At 40.6% G+C, this 10,520-nt stretch overlaps 1 long non-coding RNA gene across 1 annotated transcript; it reads left to right on the forward strand.

Annotated features, from left to right (window-relative positions):
- Positions 1–104: 104 nt before the first annotated feature.
- On the forward strand, positions 105–6,087 carry LOC307224557. Its single transcript, XR_013842648.1, has 2 exons — positions 105–367; positions 5,920–6,087. It is a non-coding gene; the product is annotated as an uncharacterized lncRNA (long non-coding RNA).
- The last annotated feature ends 4,433 nt before the right edge of the window (positions 6,088–10,520 follow it).

Consider the following 10,520-nt stretch of genomic DNA (forward strand, 5'->3'; position numbering starts at 1 on the left):
TTGGGAGCAACAGTGTGTGTAGGCCTGGCAGCCATAGTCATCTGCATGTCGTATAAGCTGTTCAGAGCAGGAAGACTTATTGCTGCTAACCCACATGCTGAAAGCTGTATTTAATATTTAGTTCTGGATAAATGTGCACATAAAATCAGCTGGATTCCCAGCAGTTCCTCCTCTACTTACATGCCAAGCCCTGGGTTCATTATTATTATTGGCATTTGTCATTCATCATTATGGGAAAGGACACCTGAGAGCAAAAGACAGGAGCCAAAGACAAATTGAAAATGATAACCAATATCTTAAAGTTAGAGGCACCACTCTCAGTGAAACAAGGCACTAACTAATCAATCCGAACAAGTCCTTTAAAAAGGTAGTAGTATGATTGTCAGTTGCTGGGGGATCATGAACAAGAGGGCCTTGTGCTCCCGGTCTACTTTTAGGCCTCCCATAGGCACCTGATTGGCCATGTGGGGAAACAGGATGGGACTTTCGTTCGATCTTGCAAATCTCCTCCAAACAGTGAGATGAACAGAAGTCCTGAGCAGAATATGCTTCAGGTGAGGGAGGGAGCAGGAAAAGTTGTTCATTTGTGAGTGGGGCTTCTAAAGGTTGCCAATTTTTTTGCCAAAGCTGTTGAGCTTTTTTTAGTCTCACCCAGTTGAGTTTTTGAGCTGCTATTTTTAATGATAGCTACACTTCCAGCAAAAACATCCAAGGAGGGTGCAAAGGGGAGTTGATGTGGGGTGTGACCTAGGGAGAGGAATGTGGCTGAGGAGGAAGGGTAGACTGGTGAGAGTCCTGAGAGCCACACTGAGAGAAAGGAAGAGAAAAATAAGTTGCATAAGCTACCTTCCTCTTGCTCTGCCATTGTTTACAGTACAGGAGCCTTCATTGAGTTGTGCGTGGATTTTTCTGGGGTCTGCAACGCCCTACAAATGTTCTTACAAAGTATATCTGATTCCTGATAACTTACTGAGCAATGCCTGTGTGGAGCATGAAGGCACCTTTTGAAGACTTGAGAGAGAGAGAAGGAGAAGTTCTTTGCCCGGTATGTTCTTTCCCGCATGCAAAACCGCAGCTTCTTATCCCAAGAAAAGCATTGGGCCGACTGCAGAGAGAGCAGACATGCTGAGTTTAGAGGGATGAATCAAAAGACCTAATTGCATAGTTTGGCTAGGCAGTGGATAGAATAGGACTGGACAAATATGCAAAGGGTACATAAATATGAAGAAGGGAAAGGCATTCTTTTGCTGTGATATTTCAGTAATATATAATGAGAAGGTCTTCAAGTAGCAATAAGAAACAGTGAAATTTAAGTAGGATGTTAGAGAACAATAGATGAGCAAGTAAAATAATAAGCCTTTATACTATGGAAAATCTACAGAAATACCTGGATAAATCATACTAGGGAAGATACTCCTGCTAGGATCGCTATGGCTTGCAGGGGCCCTCGTGATGGTGATGGTGATGGTGATGATGATGATTAATTGAATTTATATACCGCCCTATACCCGGGGGTCTCAGGGCGGTTCAAAGAATAAATAGATGCCCCTTTTATTTTGCATTCATTACGATTTGTGCTCATGATGATAATGGGGTGTTATATGCAATCTGATTTAGGGGCCCTCCAGGCTACTGTTTTGGCCAGGTCATTCAACACATCATTCAATTTTTCTGCAATGCTCCCCAAAGTTTATTGCATTATTGCTGTCTGTATGGGATAACCAGCCTCATATAACTAACATGCTGAAGTCTATAATCAATACATCATTCCATAGAGTGAGCTGTCCTTCCAGGCTTAGCTATGCCCACTTCTCTTACCTTGGGAGGAAATAGGTAATCAGGCCTAGTGTTCTCCCCCAGTCCAGCTGATAAACTCAGTGTGTGAAAAGGCTAAGTTGGTTTCGCCAGCTGAGCTGCATGGCTCTAACAAACCTTTCCTGAGTTTAGGAACTGTCACCACTTTGCAACTAAGCCAGGGAAGAAGATATATTTCCCTTTCAATGACTGGTTATGATTGGAAAGTCATTCAGCTAGAGCTGTTGGTTCTATGATTATTCCTCATTAGGGAACCATTTTCAGTCTGTATGTTGGGCCTAAATGTCTCTTCTCATCCCTAATCCAGCTCTTATCCCACTGAAACACATTCACCCTGAGGGCAGGGGTGGGGGAGTAAGAATATTTTCCTTACCCGTGATAAATTGCAGCATGCTCATGAGGCATCTAATCATAGCCTGCATTTTTAATCAAGGCTTATATTTTTTGATCAAGGTTGTATCTTAAAAATGAGTTCAAATTCACAAATGTTTCATGCCAGGCAGGAACTAGGCTGGCTAAGATTTTGGCAGATGTTCATCCTCTTGGCCAGAGAGGCCCTCTGGTTTATTGCGGTCATAAAAGGCTGAGAGCGAGGTCACTGACCTTGCATGTTGCAGAGTACAATTAAGCTACAATTAAGTTGGTAAATAGTAAGAATTATTGTGCCTCCAGTTAGAGACTTGAGCCACATTTTCCTAAGGGCAAGAGCTAATGGAAATAGGGAAAGAAAGTGTTTTTAAGTTTTTTCTTACTTTGAAAACGTCTTTGCTTATAAATAAACTATATATGTTATGTATTAAATATATTGGCTTAAATGTAATTATGCAAAGGATTTAAGAAATGTTGGATTCTTATTTCATATAGTTGTAAGTGTTGTAACTATCCTGAAATTAAGTCAGCCATCAGCCCAGCCCCCCTGTCCGGCAGGAAAGCACCATCAGAGCACTCTAGACAGATGGTTGTCAGGTTTTTGTTTAAAGGAACCTCCAATGAAGGAGATCTTTCATTGATGATGCGTACAAAAGATCTTTGATACCTGTTTAAAATAGAATTAGCCACCATCTGTTTTAGCCATCTGCTCTATTTTAGAATTAAGGGGGCAAAGGTGATTTGGTAATTAAGGTGCCTTGTAGAGGTTAATGGCTACTTGTTTGCCAATTATAAATATAGCTTTTATTTCCCATAAAAGGCAATAGGAAATGGGTGTATCTTTTGTGATTGGTTCTAGCAAACAGCCAATAGGAATTTCAACCAGGCTGATTGGACAGAGGCAGCCAAAGGAGGAGCAAGGGGGCTGGGTTAAAGAAATATAAGTGCTGGCCATAATGGCAGGAGGCCAGGCCAGAGCTTGGTAACCATATACCACTGTACCTCTCATTTATTTGTCTGACAAATAAATTATTATTTTAATTTCTCTATTGCTGCGTTGAATATTTCATTCCAGCTAAGCGTTAACCACAAGCAGGGTGCTACACTCAAAATGGCACTTCATCTTGTTATATTTTCCTTGAATGGTCTTCTGTGTTTACCTTCTGTGGCCAAGAAAAAGGGCTTTCCTTTGACCTGACTAAGGAAAAACATTTTGTGCATTTCTCTTATTTCTTAGAGTGGGGCCTGCCTTCTCTTTCAATCTCATCTTGTATTTATCTTGGATAAAATCAGACATCTCTTCTTTAAGATGTGATTGTTCACGTGCCATCATTATATTCTTAATTCTCACGCAGCTATATAACAAAGTGTTTCCCATACACTCTTATATTGCCACTTTTTTTTTCTGAGGGTTTCCTTTACTCATGTCTCTCTCAGATATGTTTTATGGTTCATAGCAGTTAGAAAATGCTTATGAGCTAATAGATTCTGAACTACATTTACCATAATTCATCATGACTATTTGGCTACAATCAAATCATAGTCTTAAAACAACAGTCAAGTTCTATCCTTCAAAAAAAGGTCCACAGAGATTTGGGCAAATGGTGCCTGTCATTGGTTCACCAATCAAAATATGTCAAACTGGTGCTTCTCCATAGATATCTAGCATTGACTTTTTAGCTTTATATGTCCCATTAGTAGGCTGACACACTAGGTAAAAAACAAAACAAAATAAAACCTACATGTGAAATTAAAACATTTATTCCCAATATATTTTTGTAACTTATTCACAAACACATTTTCCCTCAAGCCCCATGACCTTCTAGATTGCCTCACTATGCAAAACAGCACCAGTTCTTCATTACCAGCCCTTAGATCTAATGGCATCTTCCTCTACAGGGCCATGCCAATAATTATTATAAATGAGGCCAATTTAAACAGCTTGGAACTGCGGGCTGGTGTTAACCACCCCAGTGCATGTGAGGGCTTATCCCCACTTACCTTTCCTCTGTGCTTTCTAGGCATAGTCCGTGCTTTAAAGCTGTGTGTGGAAGCAGCTCCCTCTTTTTTTTTTGCTCTGAATCTGCTCTTTAAACTCAATCAGACCAAACAGCAATCCGCTTAAAACCTAAATTGATGTTTGCGCCAAATGAGCGCCTAAAGAGTGGGCTTTTGTGAAACCGAAACCTACACTCAGGCATGGGGCTTTTAAGCAGGGGAAAGAGCAGGGGAAAAGGTTAAATGTGGATAAGACCGAGGTGATGTAGCTCTCCATTCGTGTGTTTTTTCTAATTGTCATTGGAGACCTCTGGGTAGTCACTGAGCATTTCTGATTTAGAAGCCTGCCCTTTGGCCGTCTCCCAAGGGTTGCAGTGTTAGCTTTTTCTGTGAGAATGTTGGCACTCAAGATTTCACACCAGTTTTCTTTTTTAAAATGGGAGGAGGGTTTGACAGGTGTGCTGAAGAGCAGCAGAATGTACAAAAAAGGGGAGATATAACTTAATTTATTGTAATAGGCTCGGTGTTGTGAGAAAGAAATGGGAACTTGCTGATGTGCATGTTTTCAGATATTTTACATTCCTCCTCCACATTGAGAACCTGACATTTTTTTTTATTTTAAGAGAGAACATGATGTCCCTCATTATGCCTCATCAGTTTTCAGAACAAATAAATACATGAGAATGAAATACTAATGCCTTGCAGGGAAGAAGAAAAAAACCAGTCTGGCCAAATCACAGAACCCTAGATAAGTGCTGAAACAGCTTCTTTGTACATGGGCACATTGTTTTAGTGCTCGTCCAATGCCCGATTTTTCAAGGCATGTCAACATTTTAGCATTGTACCCAACCCCACCACTGCTTCATCATGTGGAGAACTTTGCATTTGGCTCCCATCCAGCTTTGTGTAAATCAGTCTTGAACGTTGTTGCCATTCATTGGCTTCTGATGCTTATCCATTCGTTTTAATGCTGTTTTTAATTTAATGCAAATCACTGAAACTCATGGGGTATTGTGCTCCTTCTGCCTCTTTAAAATGTTCCGGTTGAACCCTCATGGCCAAGTCTGACACAAGACTGCTCACATGATGGTGGCTGGAACAGATCTAGTCACTATATCTATGTGGCAAAAGCTGTATATTCATACTGTTCACCCCATTTCTCTGAGCAATGTGAGAAGTTCCAGGAGTGCAACACTTACCTGGGTTTGTTCCCCTTTTGAAAGATGTCAAGGAGGTTTATTGGCATTTTATAGCGTTGTCATTGATTTCCAAATATTCAGGTTGAAACTATACAGTTTCAAAATAATTGTCTAAGAACTCTACAATCGTTCCATCAACACTGCTAGTGTGAAAAAGATTATTGAAAAATATGCTTTATACCAAAATGTATTGCAAGAAATTAGGTTCTCTCTCTCTCTCTCTCTCTCTCTCTTTCTTTCTCTCTCTCCCCCCCTTACACACACACACACACAGACACAGAGAGAGAGAGAGAGAGAGACAGACAGACAGACAGACAGACAGACAGACAGACAAAATTGTCTCACCACCCATAGGGTTTATGTACATTAAAGTGTCATCATTTGTAATGCATCATTTAATTTCTACACAATTTCAGTTTTGATAGTCTACTTTGTGTACAGCCACTTTGTTTTCTATACTGAAACAGCAACTAGTCTATCCCAGCACTACAGTGCAGAAAGATGATAAACGTGCCTTTCTCCTAACCTCCTGGTTTAGCAACACCACCTGCTGGAGCACAGAAGTCATAGAAATGTCCTCAAATCTCTTTGTGAATCCAGGAATATTGCTTGGGAGCAGCAGCACGGTGCTCTGTCCAGGACACAAGATGATAATGGGACCTATCTGCTGATCCTCAATACTGTGACCAATATATATAAATAAAATTTTTAAATAGCTACTTTTGTAAAGCATTCATAGTCAAGATATAAAAGTGCTATTAGGTAAAGGTAAAGGTAAAGGTACCCCTGCCCGTACGGGCCAGTCTTGACAGACTCTAGGGTTGTGCACTCATCTCACTCTAGAGGCCGGGAGCCAGCGCTGTCCGCGGACACTTCCGGGTCACGTGGCCAGCGTGGCGAAGCTGCTCCGGCGAACCGGCACCAGAGCAGCACACGAAACGCCGTTTACCTTCCCACTAGAAAGCGATACCTATTTATCTACTTGCACTTGGGGGTGCTTTCGAACTGCTAGGTGGGCAGGAGCTGGGACTGAACGACGGGAGCTCACCCCGCCGCGGGGATTCGAACTGCCGACCATGCGATCGGCAAGTCCTAGGCGCTGAAGTTTTACCCACAGCGCCACCTGCGTCCCAAAAGTGCTACTACTAGCATATAATTCAATGTGTTTGTATTAGTGTATACATTATTTGTTTATTCTATCCCAGCTTTTTCACAGTGCAGGACCCAGGGCAGCTCACAGCATGAATTAAAAGAAATACTGCTGAAGACACACACACACACACACACACACACACGGGTGCCATTACTTGTGCATGCCATAAAGTATATGTGGACATGACATCTTGAGCTGTTAAAGTCAGACTCTGTAAGCATAAAAGTTGTACAGTATTAGAACACAAAGGTTGCAAGCTCCTTTAATCCAACTTTTTGTTGATTATGGTCATAATGTTCAGGATTTAAGATTCTGCTTGAAAAGATGAAAGCTCAAGGCACCCAGCTACATCAAAGGCGACTGCAGAGGGAATTGTTTTGGATCTACAACTTTAAGACTAAAACACCAACTGACCTCAGTGATGAGATTGGCTGGATGGTGATAATGCTACAGAAAAGGTAGAATGTGTAATTCACCTTAATTCCTGATTGGCCATTATGTTATCTATCTGTACATGTGCTGTATATGTGCATTGGATTTATTTAATGTTTGCACAAATACTGGGGATATTCCTCCAAGTGAGGAATTTGCAAATGTGAAGTTTCTTTATAAGTGGCAACGCCTATGTGAGCTTCTGAAATAGTTAAAAGAACAGTGTTTTCAATTAAGTCCTAAGAATAGAGATAATAGCTCAGGGCCTTGAAGGCTTACAAGCCAGATAGCATTTGAATACTTTGGTCTGAGGCCCCATTTGGAGGAAAACAAATTATTTCTTGCATGCTTATCAGATTACATTTGTAAGTGGCACTGAGGCTATATAAGCATTATCATTTTTTAAAAAACAAAACCCTCTAACTGGTGATTGTGGTGCTATTTGGTGATTCGCATCTACAATATTTAATTTACTATCTGCTGAACTATAGTTATTTTATTCTGACCACTGAGGAAGACGTTGGTCAAAACACATTTGGTTATATTGGTTCATTTCTTTTCATTCTTGTGTACTTTGTGACAGTTTATGAGCTATGCTAACTATTTTGTGGATACTTGCTAGTTCCACATTATTTTAATTTGGCACTTTTTTTGTTTCGGACATTATTAGAGACAGATGTTGTTTTTAATTGGCATTGGTTTTTATTAAAATACTTTTCCTATATTGTGCACACTATACCACTCGATTAGTATTGTATCCCATTTCCCCCCATCCTATCTACAGTTGGTTGCGATTGATTTCCCTTTTAGTCTTGTTTATTATTGTTGTGTTTCTGTACTGGCCTTCCTCTCACTGGAGCCTAGGGCTGTTTTCAAATTCATGAAATACAAATTTTAAGAAAGCAATAATTAAAATAGTTAAAGCTGCATATCTAAACTAAAACAAGCACCTAACACAGCACCTAGGTCTCCAGTTTCCAAGAACGTGCTATGAGCCTGGGTGAACAAAAGTGTCTTCAATGGACTGGACAGTGACTGTGTACATGCTCCCATTTATTTTGCATCTAGCGTTTTAACAATAATATTTTTATCATTTATATGCTGTTCATTTGACTGGGTTGCCTTGGACACTCTGGGCAGCTCCCAACAAAATATTAAAAACACAGTAAAAGATCAACCATTAAAAGCTTCCCTAGGCAGGGATCCATATCTATCCTATTATCTATCCTGTCACTGCTATTGAAATACTGTGTTTTGATGCAGTTCCCTGCAAGCCAGATGTGATCCAAATTGAGAAAAAAATGACTTGGATGCATTTTAAGTTGGTAATGTGTACACAGCCTCTGACATGTGGGATGACCAAACTTCTGGTGGGTGGGGGCAGATTCCTTTAAAAGGACACTGTCACTGAGAAAGATGTGGCCTTCTAAGCATCATCATCATCCCAACACACAAACACCGTAGTTTACTATGGGCAAAGCTCTTTGATTGCAAAACCTCTTCCAGTTTTGGATTCTCAAGCACTTGCAGGCAGCTTAGATTTGCTTGTGGATATCAGTGGAAATAAAGAGGCCCAGGAGTCTTCCGTCTTGGGTTCCTACCAAGCCCTGGAATTCGCAGACTTAAGCCGGTTCAGTGAGCTTTCACCACCTTTAGTGGAGTTGGTATCATGAAGGCTTATTAGAGCACTGTGAGCAGAGCTTGCTTGTGAGGGATTAGTGTGAATGCAGTTTTCAAAGGCTGTGACTTTATTTTTCTCATTAAAGGATTTGCAACGCATTGCAAAAAAGATGTTTAAAAATACTTGATTTTTCTTATGCTTTAATTGGTGAAGCTTTGAATGAACCCTGAGGGACCTTTAAATCCTTTTCTTCTATGTGTGCGCTAGGGAAAGTTTTGCTTATCTTGGAAGGCACTGTGTGTTCATTTGTAGCAGTAGAGAATCATAGAATTGTTGAGTTGGAAGAGACCCTGAGGGGCGTCTAGTCCAAAGGTGTGGTACACCTTTGGAAGCTTTGACTCCCCAAATATATTTGTCTGTAATCCTTATGTTCGAACTGTAACCCTTATGTCAGAAAAGGCATGTTGAAAATGTCACGGGGTTCTCTTCTTTCAGCCAGCGACTGTACCCCATCCATAGACTCTGGAACCAGATCTGGCTGTTCCCAATTCGCGCATCTAAGCAACAATGTCAAAGCAAAGCTTTTAGTGCAAATACTAATAAATCAAGATGGCATTCTGCAAGCAATTCTAGTTTCATTGAGCACTATTGTCTGCAGCTAGACATTTCCCCAAGTTTGTTTGAAATGTGTGAAGATTACATGAAATGTCTACAGTCTATGTCAAGAGCACCCAACCTGGTGCCCTCCAGATGTTATTTGACTCCAACTCCCATCAGCCCTAGCCAGCATTGCCAATGGTCAGGGATGATGGGAGTTGTAGTTCAAAGCATCTGAAGAACACCAGGTTGATAAAGCCTGCCAAAGAATATGATTTTGCTCCCTCTATGCCCTTTGTTCTGACAAAATTAATGTTTCTGGGTTTGAGGGAATGAGGTACAAAAGTCCCACATTTGTATATTTTTCTTTCCGTTAATCAATCTGAATTATTTGTGCCCAAATATTTGTTACTTTTGCTTGTTCCTTGGTTTTCATCCAAAAAACAAAAAAATTAAACCATAGCAGTTAAAACAATACAGAAGAGCACGCATCTTAATTAAACACAGTTGGGTGTAATTTAAAAAAAGGGGTGGGGGTAGATTTATTCACATCTCTAGTACTGGCTTTAGTACTTTGGGGCCAAAGTTTCAAGCTCTGCCTATTCCATATACAGTAAACAAACCTGCCCATTCACTGTGGACAGACACTTTTCAATTGACCTGTCTAATGAGGTGGGTGGATCACCTGGTAAGGGTCATAGCTCAGTGGTAGAGCATCCACTTTGCACACAGGAGGTCCCAGATTCAACCCACAGCAACTCCAAGTAGGGTTGAGAAAGAACCTGAAACCCCAAGAGAGCCACTGCCAGCCAACAAGCTAGATTAATAGTCTGATGTAGTATAAAGCAACTTCCTATGTTCCTATGATTTGTGGTGCCCAGGCTTTGAAATAGCTCTCACCTGCCATCCCCAGTAATGAGTGCCTGCTGTTAATAATTATAAACACCAGGAAGATACAGTTTTATTTGCCTGTGGGTGATATCCAGCTCCAGTCAAATGGTCAGGCAGCAGGTGATAAGAAAGGCCTCTGTGGCTGCCTGAGACCCTGGAGAGCAGCTGCCAGTCAGAGTAGGCAAGACTGTGACAGGCTGGCTAATGGTCATAAAAGAGCTATGTCACCTTTTCCTCTGCTGGTTATTTTTAGAGTTTTATTGGATTGTTATTGCTTATTCTACTGCTTTTAGAAAACTTTGCTCTTTTAAGAAATGTTATCGTTTATTTTGTTTTTGTGATTAGGGGATTTAATTCTTATTGTTTTTAGTTTATGACATGCCTGTGAAAGTATTTTGATTAAAAGTCTGGATAAAAATATTTTAAACAAACAAGTTCTTCCTTT

The sequence above is a fragment of the Podarcis cretensis genome, assembly GCF_951804945.1.
Source record: "Podarcis cretensis genome assembly, chromosome: 1".
Taxonomy (NCBI): Eukaryota; Metazoa; Chordata; class Lepidosauria; order Squamata; family Lacertidae; genus Podarcis; species Podarcis cretensis.